Source organism: Bos grunniens, chromosome 20 (assembly GCF_055505025.1).
Source record: "Bos grunniens cultivar Pamir isolate PY7600 chromosome 20, Bosgru_T2T1.0, whole genome shotgun sequence".
NCBI lineage: Eukaryota > Metazoa > Chordata > Mammalia > Artiodactyla > Bovidae > Bos > Bos grunniens.
In genome coordinates, this window is record NC_141184.1 from 34,089,808 (window position 1) to 34,108,178 (window position 18,371).

Consider the following 18,371-nt stretch of genomic DNA (forward strand, 5'->3'; position numbering starts at 1 on the left):
GAGTCCTGTATTTTATCTGGCAATTTTAGGTGAGCAAACTAAGAGAGCCGTAGAGCATGTTTCACAGAGAAGGTGAGTCTTGAAGATAAGTGGTTTTTCTCCAGATAAAGAGTAGGATGGAGGGAAGGAAAAGAGAGGAACAAGGACTATTGAATCTCTAACCTTAGATGAATCATAGCCATGAGAAAAAAGAAAGACCGATAGCATTTCATAGGGATGTGTTAAGCCATTATCATTTCAAAATCATTCCTTTTTTGGAAATAAGTGGGAAATAAATTAAAACATAGTTACTTTGTAATTATAAGATCTCTCATTGAGTTAGATGGAAGTGAAAGTGAAAGTCACTCAGTTGTGTCCGACTCTTTGCAACCCCATGGACAGTCCATGGAATTCTCCAGGCCAGAATACTGGAGTGGGTATGTAGCGTTTCCCTTCTCCAGGGGATCTTCCCAACTCAGGGATCAAACCCAGGTGTCTTGCATTACAGGCGGACTTTGTACCAGCTAAACCACAAGGGAATAGGCGGAGGTGGAAATAAATAGGTCAGGTGAAAAAGCTCATGGTTGCCAAGCAACTAATTCACGATGTATGCTTCTCCTCTTCAAGGGTAATGGGGGTGCTGTGCTTTAAAGGAATACCTTCTACCCCCTCAAAGAAAAGATCAGAGTGGAAAAGAGTAGGTAGAATAGTGGAATAGCAGTTTTCTCACTCTCCCATGCCTGGCCAGGTGACATGAGCTGAAGTGTTTCCCCCTGTCAGTTTCAGCTTCCTCCTCTATGAAATCATAACCCTCCTCCCCCAGCTGATATCTAAGGCCACCTCCAGAGCTCACAATGATCCAGTTTTAAGTAGTGAGGCTAAGTCATGTTAGCTCTCAGTACAACCACATGAGGAGGCAGCTTGGTTCTCCAGCCTTCCTGACAATTCTACAAGCTCCCAATATTCCTCCAGAAAATAAACTCTTGCTCTTTTTAGCTGGTGTTGGTCTCTGCTGCTTTCAATCAAAGAATCAAGGAACTTCAGATCACTGCGGGGTGAGGGAAGAGAGGTAGGAAGGTTAACTACATTTTTGAAACTCAGGGTTAAACAAAGCCACACTGTATTCTTTGCTGAAGTACTTCTCAGAGCCTTTAACATGGTTGTGTCTTTGTGACCCTCCAAAAGAGAATATAGTAAATATTTGGAGTTGCAAAAACCATCTGTATCATAGACTCTTTTTGCTGTTTGGTTAGAGCAATTTGGAAGACCAGTAGCCTGCGGTTCCTGACCCCTGAGGCTTTTTCACTTTTATCATTGTGTTACACGTATGTAAAGTCTGACCTACCAGCCAATTTTAGGATCTTAGGTGAAGAAACTAAATCTCCCAGTTCTTCTTCACTCCCATGAAGCACCAGGCACAAGCAGATGACTACAGTAAAGCAAAATTGTACTTTACACTCATTGCGAACCAGCCATCCCATAACTGCAGATCACAGAACGCTCTTTTTGAGGCCGAGAGAGCTGACCCACGTCACTTTGCCAAAAAGCAATTTTCCTGATTACTTTCTGCCTGCCTGGGATTCCTGTGGTTTCCACTGGTAAGGTGATCCCTCACTTCCTTACGTTGTTACTCTCGCACTGCCATTGACTCCGCTGTGTCACGGGACCCGGGAAGGGCTGCCTGTCTAGAAGATAGAGGACGCGTGCTCCAGGCGTGGCCAAATGTTGATTATTAGGGCTGGTTCAGCAGCAACTCCGTTAGCAAATTGTGTTATCAGTGATTCGGCTGCTAGCATAAAAGGCACTCTGTTCAACCCAGTTTTACTTGATTCAAAGTTTTTATCCAACATGTCCCAAAGCCATACCACATGCTAGGCTTTTTCATATCATCTCAAGCTTTCTGTTTAAGTTCTTACCCTATATAATTGTATTTTAAGTCTTTATGAACTTCTGGGGTATACAAGCTCCTCTAGTATATTGTCTAGAAAACAGGGACATTGATCTAAAAGAACTGTGGATTCTTATTCATCCAAGTGACTCCTGGGTATCTCTGGCAGGAACTCCTCGACATTCTGTGTTTGAACAACAAAAACAGATGTGTAAAAAATGCAGGCCACGAAGGCTTCAGCTTATAAGAAAAACTGGAAAAAAATATTTATAATAAAAATTGATCTAAAGTTTGGGCTAGAAGTTATTATTATTTCCTAGAGATTTTCTTCAATAAAGAAAATTCATTTAATGCAAAATTTCTGTTGACTAAAAAGAGGAGAATGCATTCTACTCTGTAGCGTTAATGACTAAGCAGCTTGCTAAGGGTGTTACATGTGTATATTACATGCACATTTTGATGGGGGGGCGGCATGCCACACAGCACGTGAAATCTTAGTTCCCGGACCAGGGGTCGAACCTACATCCCCTGCATTGGAAGGCAGATTCTCAAACACCGGACCACCAGGGAAATTACATGCACATTTTTATTTGTAAAATAGGCATTATAAGAGAGCTACTTTATTATTATTCTCATTTTACAGGGGAAGAAATTAAGACAGAAGAGCTTACAAAGCTTGCCCAAGGTCATACAGTTAGCAAGAAGCAAAGTTAGGATTTAATACAGGACTGTCTGACTCCAGTGCTTACTATGCCCATGACTACTGCACTATATTCCTAATAGTGTGGCTGAGACACTGACACAACAAGACCTCCCAGGACAGGTGGAGTTCCTAAGTTCATGTGCCTCTGGCTAGGAGCAGTTGCATCTGTTCAACCCTCTTCTGTCCACCTCTGCCCACAACCCTAAGCTGCACAAATTACTATCATTTTCCAAATGCTCCTGACATGGAAAATGATGGGAAGCATTCACTTAGTCACTTAGGGAGTCACTTTCTGATTAAAAGGTCAAAGTCCAGACTTCTCTGGTGGTCCAGTGGCTAAGACTCTGAAATCCCAATGCAGGGGGCGAGAATTCGATCCTTGCTCAGGGAACTGGATTCCACAAGCTGCACCTAAAAGTCCTGCATGCTGCAACAAAGGTCAGAGATCCCACATGCCACAGCTAAGACCCAGTGCAACCAAATAAATAAATAAATATTAAAAAGACTCTGTGACAATGAACAGCTGTAAAGACATGTTTCCAAAAGGGGACATGAGGTATCTTAATCATAAGAATGAAAGAAACCAATTATTTAATGTCTATAACATACCACGAACTTGCACATCTACTGAATCAAAAATCCATGCCCTCTTCTCTTCCATTTTACAGAAAACACACTGGATCTCAAAAGAGCTAAGTGACTTGTCCAAGGTCAAACAGCTGGTAAGTGGCAAAGCTGGGCTGCAAATCTCTATTTTCTGATTCCAAATCCAGTGCTCCTTTTTCTACACTTGGCTCCTGATAGTGAATTTGAACTTGCTCCAGACAGAGAATCCCAAATCCAGAATCCAGAGTCCCAGTGGGGCTCTGCTTATTTATCTGATTAATAAGCATATGAAAACTAGAGATTGCAAGGTCCCTCCTGGCTCCATCCTTCTGTGACTGTTTCTGAGAAATGATGAAATGAAGTGGAAAAGGAAACTCAGGTAGACAACTTTATGCTCCTGGCTTGTCCAAGTTCCTTGGGGTATGAGGTCAGAAGGAGTTGCCCAGATTAATTTAAGCGAGAAGAGCATGACAAAATACGAGCACGAAAGGCTTTCGATGCTGACAGTACAGCAGCCTGACTTAACAAAGATTCTCTCCCACTGCAAATGCATATAAATACATATTTTACAACTTTAAAACTCATAGCCTGAAAGCAAGCCAAAACACTTCCCAGGTTCCAGAAACAAAAAGGAAATTCAAAACCAGAGATGCAAGCTTCAGCTGACACACGAGGGACCAGGAAAGAACCAGACCGGGATACAGGCCCCACAGTAAATTTGGCCTGAAGGCAGTTCAGGCTGGAACTGAGATTTCTGCTTGAAACTAAGCTCTCGAAAATCCTTCCTGAATGTGAAAGGAGAACTAAAATCAGTCTACTGCTCAGAGAAGCAACAAGAAAGTAATTGCTATCTTTTCTGGGCTCTGGGTGGGGGAAAAAATGCATTCTATGAATAGTCCCAAACCCGGTCTAGGTATGGGGCATGGGAATTTAAGCTAGCTATGTGAAGGAAATGGCAATCCACTCCAGCACTCTTGCCTGGAAAATCCCACGGACGGAGGAGCCTGATAGGCTACAGTCCATGGGGTCGCAAAGAGTCGGACGCGACTGAGCGACTTCACTTTCACTGTCTTTCTATGTGTTAAAAGAATCTTAAGTATGAAATTAATATAATTGCTAGTCTATGACCCATGGGAAACCACAGGAACCTGGAAAGAAGTAAATCCAAGACAGTTTTACAGGGAATTATCCACAATCCAGGGGACATGGGACCCTCACAAGAAGAAAAGTAAAAGCTGACAGTAAAATGATTACCAACTGTGTTATGAAAAAGTCCCTGGGAAGAACATTAGCTGATATAACACATGGAAAAATAATCAGTCCAAGAACTAGACATAATGGAATAATAATCTGAAAGACACAACAAAATAAGTATGTTTAAATTGAGGGGATCAAGGGAGATATAGTAAAAGTTAAGCAGGTAGGACTTCTAAAAATTTAAGTGAACAACTTCAATAACCAAAAAGAACTTCTAGAATTGAAAAGTATTATCATTAAAAATTTTAAATCAAATAGCAGATTCAGTTCAGTTCAGTTCAGTCGCTCAGTCGTGTCCAACTCTTTTCAACCCCATGAATTGCAGCATGCCAGGCCTTCCTGTCCATCACCAACTCCCGGAGTTCACTCAGACTCACATCCATCGAGTCAGTGATGCCATCCAGCCATCTCATCCTCTGTTGTCCCCTTCTCCTCCTGCCCCCAATTCCTCCAAGCATCAGAGTCTTTTCCAATGAGTCAACTCTTTGCATGAGGTGGCCAAAGTACTGGAGTTTCAGCTTTAGCATCATTCCTTCCAAAGAACACCCAGGGCTGATCTCCTTCAGAATGGACTGGTTGGATCTCCTTGCAGTCCAAGGGACTCTCAAGAGTCTTCTCCAACACCACAGTTCAAAAGCATCAATTCTTCGGCACTCAGCTTTCTTCACAGTCCAACTCTCACATCCATACATGACCACTGGAAAAACCATAGCCTTGACTAGATGGACCTTTGTTGGCAAAGTAATGTTTCTGCTTTTGAATACGCTATCTAGGTTGGTCATAACTTATAGCAGATTAGATACACTTAAAAATAACAGGTCAACTAGTAGATTGACTTGAGAAAATCATCTAGAATGACATGCAAAAAGATAATATAGAAAATATAAATGATAGTTTAAGAGACATTGTGGGAAATGGAGTTGACTGGTATATTTAGAATTTTAAATCTAAATCAAGTATAAAGTCCAGAAGAGAATGGAGGGAAGAGAGTTAGAAGAAACTCAAAGAAATAATGGTGAGAATTTTCCAGAATTTAAGAAGTATGAACAAATGACGAAGAGAGAAATAAGTAAGCATTGATTTAAAACAACAATAAAAGAGCTAATATGGAAGAGCTAAAACAAGTTAAATTATAACACTGAAGAACAATAACATGAATAACAGGGGAGGTATTTTATGCTTTTGTATTTAGGGGAGGGAAAACAAAGAAATATTAAAAGGTAATGAAATATGCATGATAAAAAATTTACTATAATCAATAAAATCATCTGAAACATAAGGAATACTTTCAAGTCAATAGAGGAAAGTGGAGGAATAGTGTAATAAAAACAGTATAATAAAAGGAAGACAAAAAGAAAATAGAAAGAAGGAAGGAGGAAAGGAGAATAAGGAGGAGGAGAAGCACAAGGGCAAGAAGTTATGGGTCCCCTTACAGAATCCAATAAGTCAACTCTTCGCATGAGGTGGCCAAAGTACTGGAGTTTCAGCTTTAGCATCATTCCCTCCAAAGAAATCCCAGGGCTGATCTCCTTCAGAATGGACTGGTTGGATCTCCTTGCAGTCCAAGGGACTCTCAAGAGTCTTCTCCAACACCACAGTTCAAAAGCATCAATTCTTCGGCGCTCAGCCTTCTTCACAGTCCAACTCTCACATCCATACATGACCACAGGAAAAACCATAGCCTTGACTAGACGAACCTTTGTTGGCAAAGGAATGTCTCTGCTTTTGAATATGCTATCTAGGTTGGTCATAACTTTCCTTCCAAGGAGTAAGCGTCTTTTAATTTCATGGCTGCAGTCACCATCTGTAGTGATTTTGGAGCCCAGAAAAATAAAGTCTGACACTGTTTCCACTCTTTCCCCATCTATTTCCCATGAAGTGATGGGGCCGGACGCCATGATCTTCATTATCTGAATGTTGAGCTTTAAGCCAACTTTTTCACTCTCCACTCTCACTTTCATCAAGAGGCTTTTGAGTTCCTCTTCACTTTCTGCCATAAGGGTGGTGTCATCTGCATATCTGAGGTTATTGATATTTCTCCCGGCAATCTTGATTCCAGTTTGTGTTTCTTCCAGTCCAGCGTTTCTCATGATGTACTCTGCATAGAAGTTAAATAAACGGTGACAATATACAGCCTTGACGAACTCCTTTTCCTATTTGGAACGTCTGTTGGTCCATGTCCAGTTCTAACTGTTGCTTCCTGCCCTGCATACAAATTTTCAAGAGGCAGATCAGGTGGTCTGGTATTCCCATCTCCTTCAGAATTTTCCACAGTTTATTGTGATCCACACAGTCAAAGGCTTTGGCATAGTCAATAAAGCAGAAATAGATGTTTTTCTGGAACTCTCTTGCTTTTTCCATGATCCAGTGAATGTTGGCAATTTGATCTCTGGTTTCTCTGCCTTTTCTAAAACCAGCTTGAACATCAGGAAGTTCACGGTTCACATATTGCTGAAGCCTGGCTTGGAGAATTTTAAGCATTACTTTACTAGCGTGTGAGATGAGTGCAATTGTGCGGTGGTTTGAGCATTCTTTGGCATTGCCTTTCTTTGGGATTGGAATGAAAACTGACCTTTTCCAGTCCTGTGGCCACTGCTGAGTTTTCCAAATTTGCTGGCATATTGAGTGCAGCACTTTCACAGCATCATCTTTCAGGATTTGGAATAGCTCAACTGGAATTCCATCACCTCCACTAGCTTTGTTCGTAGTGATGCTTTCTAAGGCCCACTTGACTTCACATTCCAGGATGTCTGGCTCTAGGTCAGTGATCACACCATCGTGATTATCTGGGTTGTGAAGATCTTTTTTGTACAGTTCTTCTGTGTATTCTTGCCATCTCTTCTTAATATCTTCTGCTTCTGTTAGGTCCATACCATTTCTGTCCTTTATTGAGCTCATCTTTGCATGAAATGTTCCTTTGGTATCTCTGATTTTCTTGAAGAGATCCCTAGTCTTTCCTATTCTGTTGTTTTCCTCTATTTCTTTGCATTGATCGCTGAAGAAAGCTTTCTTATCTCTTCTTGCTATTCTTTGGAACTCTGCATTCACATGTTTATGTCTTTCCTTTTCTCTGCTTTTCGCTTCTCTTCTTTTCACAGCTATTTGTAAAGCCTCCCCAGACAGCCATTTTGCTTTTTTGCATTTCTTTTCTATGGGAATGGTCTTGATCCCTGTCTCCTGTACAATGTCACAAACCTCTTTCCATAGTTCATCAGGCACTCTATCTATCAGATCTAGGCCCTTAAATCTATTTCTCACTTCTACTGTATAATCATAAGGGATTTGATTTAGGTCATACCTGAATGGTCTAGTGGTTTTCCCTACTTTCTTCAATTTAAGTCTGAATCTGGCAATAAGGAGGTCATGATCTGAGCCACAGTCAGCTCCTGGTCTTGTTTTTGCTGACTGTATACAGCTTCTCCATCTTTGGCTGCAAAGAATATAATCAATCTGATTTCAGTGTTGACCATCTGGTGATGTCCATGTATAGAGTCTTCTCTTGTGTTGTTGGAAGAGGGTGTTTGTTATGACCAGTGCATTTTCTTGGCAAAACTCTATTAGTCTTTGCCCTGCTTCATTCCGTATTCCAAGGCCAAATTTGCCTGTTACTCCAGGTGTTTCTTGACTTCCTACTTTTGCATTCCAGTCCCCTATAATGAAAAGGACATCTTTTTTGGGTGTTAGTTCTAAAAGGTCTTGTAGGTCTTCATAGAACCGTTCAACTTCAGCTTCTTCAGCGTTACTGGTTGGGGTATAGACTTGGATTGCTGTGATATTGAATGGTTTGCCTTGGAAACGAACAGAGATCATTCTGTCGTTTTTGAGATTGCATCCACGTACTGCATTTTGGACTCTTTTGTTGACCATGATGGCCACTCCATTTCTTCTGAGGGATTCCTGCCTGCAGTAGTAGATATAATGGTCATCTGAATTAAATTCACCCATTCCAGTCCATTTCAGTTCGCTGATTCCTAGAATGTCGACATTCACTCTTGGCCTGCCATCTCTTGTCTGACCACTTCCAATTTGCCTTGATTCATAGACCTGACATTCCAGGTTCCTATGCAATATTGCTCTTTACAGCATCGGACCTTGCTTCTATCACCAGTCACATCCACAGCTGGGTATTGTTTTTTCTTTGGCTCCATCCCTTCATTCTTTCTGGAGTTATTTCTCCACTGATCTCCAGTAGCATATTGGGCCCCTACTGACCTGGGGAGTTTCTCTTTCAGTATCCTATCATTTTGCCTTTTCATAGTGTTCATGGGGTTAAGGCAAGAATACTGAAGTGGTTTGCCATTCCCTTCTCCAGTGGACCACATTCTGTCAAATCTCTCCACCATGACCCACCCGTCGTGGGTTGCCCCCCGGGCATGGCTTAATTTCATTGAGTTAGACAAGGCTGTGGTCCTAGTGTGATTAGATTGACTAGTTTTCTGTGAGTATGGTTTCAGTGTGTTTGTCCTCTGATGCCCTCTTGCAACACCTACCGTCTTACTTGGGTTTCTCTTACCTTGGGCGTGGGGTATCTCTTCATGGCTGCTCCAGCAAAGCGCAGCCATTGCTCCTTACCTTGGACGAGGGGTATCTCCTCAGCGCCGCCCTTCGTGACCTTCAATGTGGGATGGCTCCTCTAGGCCCTCCTGCGCCCGCGCAGCCACGGCTCCTTGGACGTGGGGTTGGTCCTCCCGGACACCGCCCCTGGCCTCGGTCCTGCGGCTGCTCCTCCCCGCTGCCTCCCTTGGCCTCGGGCATGGGGTAGCTTCTCCCGCCCGTCACCCCTGGCCTCAGGCTTGGGGCGTGGGGTAGCTCCTCCCGGCCGCCCCCCCACCCCCCGACCTCTGACGCAGGGTAGCTCCTCTTGGCCGTTCCTGCGCGGTCGCAGTCTAGTACTCTCGGCTGCTGCCCCTGACGTCGGACGTCGGGTAACTCCTCTTGGCCGCCACCCTTCAGGCACGGGGTCCTCCTGGCTTCTGCTCCTGACCTCAGACGTGGGGTGGTTCCTCTCGGCCGCGCTATGGCACGCCATGTCGCAGCCGCCTGCGCTATGGCGCGCCGCTGGGAGGGATTGGGGGCAGGAGGAGAAGGGGACGACAGAGAATGAGATGGCTGGATGGCATCACTGACTCGATGGACGTGAGTCTGAGTGAACTCCGGGAGTTGGTGATGGACAGGGAGGCCTAGAGTGCTGCGATTCATGGGGTCGCAAAGAGTCGGACACAACTGAGCGACTGATCTGATCTGATCTGATCTACAGAATCCAATTCTGAATTCTTCTCAGTCCCTGTTGCGGTTTGGCGCCACCTGCTGGTGGTTGTCTGCAGGAGATTTCTGGGTCGAGTGGCTGAGAACCCACCTCCTGCTGCTGCTGCTGCTGCTGCTAAATCACTTCAGTCGTGTCAGATTCTGTGCGACCTCATAGAAGGCAGCCCACCAGGCTCCCCTGTCCCTGGGATTCTCCAGGCAAGAACACTGGGGTAAGTTGCCATTTCCTTCTCCAATGCATGAAAATGAAAAGTGAAAGTGAAGTCGCTCAGTCATGTACGACTCTTCGCGACCCCATGGACTGCAGCCTACCAGGCTCCTCCGTCCATGGGATTTTCCAGGCAAGAGTACTGGAGTGGGGTGCCATCGCCCTCTCCGGAACCCACCTCCATTGCCGTCAGTTCATCTCTGCCCAGCCCCCTTCTCACCTACATAAAAGTTGAGAACTTTAATCCACCTCCTTCTTTAGAAAAAGGACTGGTTAGACAATGGAACTCCACACCAATATTAGGCCACAATTCATGTTTTTACCAGGATTTATTGCTTTCAAAAAGAATGAAAGTTGAAAATTAATATTGAGCATTCAACTCAAAGAGTTAGAAAGTGAACAAACTATCCCAAATAAAGTAGAAGGAAGGAAATGACAAAGATAAGTGAGGATTTAGTGGATTAGAAAATCAGCAATAAAGAAGATCAACAAAATCCAAGTTTTTTCTCAAGGTAAGTAAAATCAACATCTGACACAGAAAAAATATATATATAATATTAATTTTTTGAATGATGTATAAATATAGAGATAAGTTTTTAAAATATAACTAATATTATGTCAATAAAGTTTGAGATATTAAATGGATAATTTTATTACTTTTTATATATTTAATCATTTATTTGCTTTTACATATATGAAAACATATAGAGATCTATGCATGTAAATGATTTGATGGAAACAGTGACCAGCTTTATTTTCTTGGGCTCCAAAGTCACCTTGGACGTTGACTACAGCCACAAAATTAAAAGATGCTTGCTCCTTGAAAGTAAAGCTATGACGAAACTAGACAGCATATTAAAAAGCAGAGACCTTACTTTGCCAACAAAGATCCAGTCAAGACCATGGTTTTTCCATTAGTCATGTACAGGTGTGAGAGTTGGACCGTAATGAAGGCTGAGCACCAAAGAATTGATGCTTTTAAACTGTGGTGTTGGAGAAGGCTCTTGAGAGTCCCCTGGACTGCAAGGAGACCAACCCAGTCAATCCTAAAAGAAGTCAATCCTGAGTATTCATTGGAAGGACTGCTGCTGAAGCTGAAGCTCCAGTACTTTGGCCACCTGATGTGATGAGCTGACTCATTAGAAAAGACCCTGAAGTCAGGAAAGGTTGAGGGCAGGAGGAAAAGGGGATGACAGAGGATGAGATGGTTGGATGGCACCATCGACTCAATGGGCATGATTTTGGGCAAACTCCAAGAGACAGTGAAGGACAGAGAAGCCTGCTGTGCTGCAGTCCATGGGGTCACAAAGAGTCAGACACAACTGAGTGACTGAACAACAATAAATATAACTATGATAAAATGATAAATATGATAAAAATGATAAATATGATAACATTTGGGAAATCAGCACAACTTATGAACCAGTATTTCCCAGATCACTAATGCATGATGTAACAGAATTATACACAGGTAAGAGATACATTAAAAATGCATGATAGGGGACTTTCCTGATGGTCCAGTGGCTAAGACTCTACTCTCCCAACACAGGGGGCCTGGGTTCCATCCCTGGTAAGGGAACTAGATCCCACATACAGCAATGAGGATCCTGAGTGCTGCAACTCAGACCTGGGACAGCCAAATACATAAATAAATATAGATTTTTTAAAGTGGGTGCTAGAACAATAGATTTTGTATAAAATATATGAAAAGTTTATTGATACAGTTTCAGATCCCACGTTGCAACTAAACTTCAATAAACATGCTTTTAAAGTTTTATGTATCATCAAAGAAAATATTCACAATTACCTGAAAAGATTATGAAAATTTTCCTTTATTTTCAAATTAAATACCTGAGTGAGAGCAGATTTTCATCATATATATTAACCAAAACAACATATTGTGGCAGATGGAATTCAGAAGCTGGGGTGAAAATGTAGCTGTTGTCTGGTAAGCCAGACACAAAAGACATTTGCAAAAATGTTAAACAATGTCACACTTTCTACTAATTATGTTTTGTTTTGGAAAACATGCTAATTTTCAAAAAAATACATTAAATTAATATGTAATGGTTTGATGGTTATTGTATTTATGTAAATTAATGTCTTAATGTCCTTATCTTTAATTTCTAGTATAGCATACATTGATAGATTTACCCACACAAAAAAATTATTCATGGTGGCAGGGTCCTCATTAATTTTATTTAAGTTTTTACATATTTTGGCCATTCTGCACATGATGGGGAATCCTAGATCCCTGAACAGGGATCGAACCCATGCCACCTGCAGAGGAGGTATGGAGTTTTAGCCACTGGACCACCAGGGAAATCCCCTTATTAATTTTAAGAATGCAAAGGAGGCAGAAGATCAAAGAGTTTGAGAACTGCTAACTTACAACCCCACAAAGCTTGAACTTTGTAATCATCCCCATTCTACAGATGAGGAAACTAAAATTTAGAGGATAAATCAGAGTTATACAGAACGGGGCAAGCTTCTGCAAGGCAAGATTCAACCCAAGATCCTGGCTTCACGGTCCAGATTCTCTGCCTCCGTGCCCTGTTTCTGGGATTCTGCCAGACAATATAGCTCCAAGGTTTGGTTTAGTATCACCCTCAATTTTGCCCATTTTCAGTGGTACAAAGACTCATACTTGCTCTCCCAGGATTACTGGAAAAGGCAGCATAATCCTCCCAGTTTGTTATTCAGTCATTTAGTCGTGTCCAACTTTTTGTGACCCCATGGACTGCAGCACACCATGCTTCCCTGTCCTTCACCATCCACTGGAGTTTGCTCAAACTCACAGCCATTGAGTCAGTGATGCCATCCAACCATCTCATCCTCTGTCATCCCCTTCTCCTCCCGCCTTCAATCTTTCCCAGAATCAGGGTCTTTTCTAATGAGTCGACTCTTCCCATCAGGTGGCCGAAGTATTGAAGCTTCAGCTTAAGCATCAGTCCTTCCAATGAGAATTCAGGACTGATTTCCTTTAGGATTGACTGGTTGGATCTCCTTGCCGTCAAAGGGACTCTCAAGAGTCTTCTCCAATGCCACACTTGAAAAACATCAATTCTTTGGCACTCGGCCTTCTTCATGGTCCAACTCTCACATCCATACATGACTACTGGAAAAACCATAGCTTTAACTATACGGACCTTTGTTGGTAAAGTAATGTCTCTGCTTTTTAATATGCTGCCTAGGTTTGTCATAGCTTTTCTTCCAAGGAGTAAGCATCTTTTAATTCCATGGCTGTGGTCATCATCTGCAGTGATTTTGGAGCCTGAGAAAATAAAGTCTGTCACGGTTTCCATTGTTTCTCCTTCTATTTCCCATGAAGTGATGGGATCAGATGCCATGATCTTAGTTTTTTGAATGTTGAATTTTAAGCCAGCTTTTTCACTCTCCACTTTCACTTTCAAGAAGCTCTTTGGTTCCTCTTCTGCTGCTGCTGCTAAGTCACTTTAGTCGTGTCCAACTCTGTGTGACCCCATAGACGCAATTTGGGTGGTGTCATCTGCATATTTGAGGTTATTGATATTTTCCCTGCAATCTTGATTCCAGTTTGGGCTTCATCCAGCCCAAGATTTCACATGATGTACTCTGCATATAAGTTATTATTAGCAGGGTGACAATATACAGCCTTAACGTACTCCTTTCCCAATTTGGAACCAGTCTGTTGTTCCATGTCCAGTTCTAGCCATTGCTTCTTGACCTGCATACAGATGTCTCAGGAGGCAGGTAAGGTGGTCGGGTATTCCCATCTCTTTAAGAATTTTCCACAACTTGTGGTCCACACAGTCAAAGGCTTTAGCGTAGCTGATGAAGCATAATTAGATGTTTTTTTCTGGAATTCTCTTGCTTTTTCTTTTTTTAATATAAATGTATTTATTTTAATTGGAGGCTAATTACTTTACAATATTGTATTAGTTTTGCCATACATTGACATGAATCCGCCACAGGTGTACATGTGTTCCGCATCCTGAACCCGCCTCCCACCTCACTCCCCACCCCATCCTTCTGGGTCATCCCAGTGCACCAGCCCTGAGCACCCTGTTTCATGCATCGAACCTGGACTGGCGATCCATTTCACATATGATAATATACATGTTTCAGTGCCATTCTCCCAAACCATCCCACCCTCCCCTCTCCTACAGAGTCCAAAAGACTGTTCTATACATCTGTGTCTCTTTTGCTGTCTCGCATATTCTCGTGTCTTGTAGAGGCTGGGGCCTCTATAAATGGAAAGCAAATTGACAACATCTGTGTCTCTTTTGCTGTCTCACATATGATCCAACGGATGTTGGCAATTTGCTTTCCACTTATAGAGGCCCCAGACTCTACAAGACACCAGAATTCGCAAGGCCAGGATGGGGCCTCTGTAAGTGGAAGCATGCTGTGACTGTAGAGTCTGGTACCATGTGGGTGCAGGCATGGGTGGGAGAGGTGGCCAATTCTTGAATTGTCCAGGTGAATTGTCCAAGTTGTTTTAGGCATATGTTCAGATTCTCCCAGGTCTTGGACTTGGCGTTTTCCAATAGGGTTGATGAGAAGTGATCTGATTTGAGATCAGGAGCTGATCAGGTTTTTTCCTGGCCTAGTTCTGCCTTACTCAGCACATAGACACGGGACTCATGTAGCTATTTAAATTGAAATTCAGGGACTTCCTTGGTGGTCCAGTGGCTAAGACTCTGTGTTCATAATGCAGGGGGCCCACGTTCAGTCCCTAGTCAGGAAACTAGATCCCACATGCCACAACTAAAGATCTCACATGTCACAACCAAGATCAAAGATCATGAGTGTTGCAACCAAGAAGTGGCATAGCCAAATAAATAGATGTACTTAAAAAAAAAAAAAAAGAAATTCAAATTAGTTGCAATGCAACAAAAAGAAATTTTCAGTTATTTAGTCTCATTACCCTATTTCAGGTGTTCAGGAGTCACATACTGTACATATATTTTGCCATCACTGGGGTCTTTGACTGATGTGATCTAGTGAGAAACATGCTGGCATCACAGTGAGTTGAACCTGGACCACTAGACATGAAATATTCCTCAAATGGGGAGGATGATGAAAGTCACCTAAGAGCAGCAGTCAAAATGACTATACTACCCAAGGTAGTCTACAGATTCAATGCAATTCCTATCAAATTGCCAAGGGCATTTTTCATAGAATAGGACAACAACAACAAAATAACCCCAGATTTGTATGGTGACACAGAAGACTCCAAATAGCCAAAGCAATCTTGAAAAAGAAAAATGGAGCTGTAGGAATCAGATTCCCTGACTTCAGACTATACTCCAAAGCCACAGTCTTCAAAACAGTATGGTACTGGCACAAAAATAGAAATATAGATCAATGGAACATGATTAAAAACCCAGAAATAATCCCATGCACCTATAGCCAATTAATCTATGACAAAGGAGGCAAGACTACACAATGTTGGAAAGACAGTCTTTTCAGCAAATGGTGCTGGGAAAACTGGACACCTACATGTTAAAAAATGAAATTATATCATGCTTTAACTCCATACACAAAAATAAGCTTAAAATGGAATAAAGATGTAAATGTGAGACTGGACACTGTAAAACTCCTAGAGGAAAACATAGGCAGAACAGTCTCTGACATAAATCACAACAATATCTTTTTTGCACCATCTCCCAGAATAATGGAAATAAAAACAAAAATAAGCAAATGGGACCTACTTAAACTTATAAGCTTTTGCACAGCAAAGGAAACAATAAACAAAACAAAAAGACAACCTACAGATTGGGAGAAAATATTTGCAAATGATAAGACTGATAAGGAATTAGTCTCCAAAACTTACAAACAGCTCATGATGTTTAACAGCATCAAAACAAAAACTTATTCCAAAAATGGGCAAAAGACTTAAATAGACATTTCTCCAAAGAAGACATACAGATGGCCAATAGGCACATGGAAAGATGCTCAACTTCACTAATTATTAGAGAAATGCAAATCAAAACTACAATGAGATATCACCTCACACCAGTCAGAATGGCTATCACCAAAAAACCCACAAACAATAAATGCTGGAGAGGGTATGGAGAGAAGGGAACCCTCCTACACTGTTGGTGGGAATATAAATTGGTACAGCCACTATGGAGAACCATATGGAGTTCTTTTAAAAACTAAAGCTAGAGTTACCATATCACCCTGCAATGCCACTCCTGGATATTTATCCAGAGAAAAACATTGTCTGATATATGCACCCCTATGCTCATTTCACACTGTTTACAATAACCAAGACATGGAAGCATCCTAATTGTCTGTTGACAGAAGAATGGATAAAGAAGATGTGGTACACATATACAATGGAACATTATTCAACCATTAAAGAGAATGAAAAAATGCCATTTACAGCAACATGGATAAACCTGGAGAGTGTCATACTGAGAGAAATAAGAGAGAAAGAGAAATATATGACATCCCTTATGTGTGGAATCTAAAAAGAAATAATACAAATGAACTTACTTGCAAGACAGAATGAGACTCACAGACTTAAGAGAACTAACTTATGGTTGCTGTGGAAGGGATAGTTAGGGAGTTTGGGATGGACATATACACACTGCTATATTTAGAATGAATGGCCAACAAGGACCTACCATGTAGCACATAGAACTCTACTCAATGTTATATGGCAGCCTGGATAGGAAGGGTGTTTGGGGGAGAGTGGATATGTGTATATGTATAGCTGAGTCCTTGTGCTATTTACCTGAAACTAGGCCAACATTGTTAATTATCTTTTATTGACTATGCCAAAGCCTTTGACTGTGTGGATCGCAATAAACTGTGGAAAATTCTGAAACAGATGGGAATACCAGACCACCTGACCTGCCTCTTGAGAAACCTATACGAAGGTCAGGAAGCAATGGTTAGAACTGGACATGAAACAACAGACTGGTTCCAAATCGGAAAAGGAGTACGTCAAGGCTGTATATTGCCACCCTGCTTATTTAACTTCTATGCAGAGTACATCATGAGAAACGCTGGACTGGAAGAAACACAAGCTGGAATCAAGATTGCCAGGAGAAATATCAATAACTTCAGATGTGCAGATGACACCACCCTTATGGCAGAAAGTGAAGAGGAACTAAAAAGCCTCTTGATGAAAGTGAAAGAAGAAAGTGAAAAAGATGGCTTAAAGCTCAACATTCTGCAAACTAAGATCATGGCATCTGGTCCCATCACTTCATGGCAAATAGATGGGGAAACAGTGGAAACAGTGTCAGACTTTATTTTTTGGGGCTCCAAAATCATTGCAAATGGTGACTGCAGCCATGAAATTAAAAGAAGCTTACTTCTTGGAAGGAAAGTTATGACCAACTTAGACAGCATATTCAAAAACAGAGACATTACTTTGCCAACAAAGGTCCATCTAGTCAAGGCTATGGTTTTTCCAGTAGTCATGTATGGATGTGAGAGTTGGACTGTGAAGAAAGCTGAGTGCTGAAGAATTGATGCTTTTGAACTGTGGTGTTGGAGAAGACTCTTGAGAGTCCCTTGGACTGCAAGGAGATCCAACCAGTCCATTCTAAAGGAGATCAGTCCTCCTGGGTGTTCTTTGGAAGAAATGATGCTAAAGCTGAAACTCCAAAACTTTGGCCATCTCATGCAAAGATTTGATTCATTGGAAAAGACTCTGATGCTGGGAGGGATTGTGGACAGGAGGAGAAGGGGACAAATGGGATGAGATGGCTGGATGGCATCACTGACTCGATATACATGAGTCTGAGTGAACTCCGGGAGTTTGTGATGGACAGGGAGGCCTGGCATGCTGCAATTCATGGGGTGGCAAAGAGTCGGACACGACTGAGTGACTGAACTGAACTGAACTGATGAAAGTGAGTTAGTTCCTCAGTTATATGTGACTCTGTACCCCAATACAAAATAAAAAGTTCCCCCCAAAATTAGTTAAATGCAACAAAAAGATATTTTCAGTTCCTTAGTCTCACTACCGTGTTTCAAGTGTTCAAGAGTCACACATGTACATATATTTTGCCATCGCTGGGGTCCTTGGCTGATGTTATCTAGTGAGGAACATGCTGGCATCACAGTGAGTTGAACCTGGACCACTAGACACCAAACATTCACCAGACGGGGAAGGGGGGTGGTGAGGGTGATGAGGCTGATGAAATTCTCTGAGAAGCAGCATCTGGCCTTGGAATCGATCAACTTTGGATTTTCCACAGTATAGTTTGTAGACTGTCTGTGTCTGACCAGGTGGGCCTCAGGTGGGCCTCAGGTGGGCCTCAGCTGGAATCTCAGGGATTCTGCCTTTTTGATGAGTTTCTCAGGTCATTCTTAAGTACTTCAAAGTTTAGAAGAACTGTGATAGGTTATGGCTGTGGTGATATACTAAACAACCATACCAAAGAAGTAAGATCCTCCAGTTCTCCAGGAGTTTTATAACCTTGAATGTCCCAGCAAATGTCCCCACTCTCACCTTCTAC

The 18,371-nt window shown here is 42.0% G+C and overlaps 1 protein-coding gene across 2 annotated transcripts in view; it reads right to left on the reverse strand.

Moving 5' to 3' along the window:
- The window catches only part of RANBP3L (RAN binding protein 3 like), a 322,025-nt gene that overhangs the window by 223,725 nt on the left and 79,929 nt on the right, over positions 1 to 18,371 (reverse strand). The window lies entirely within an intron of this gene.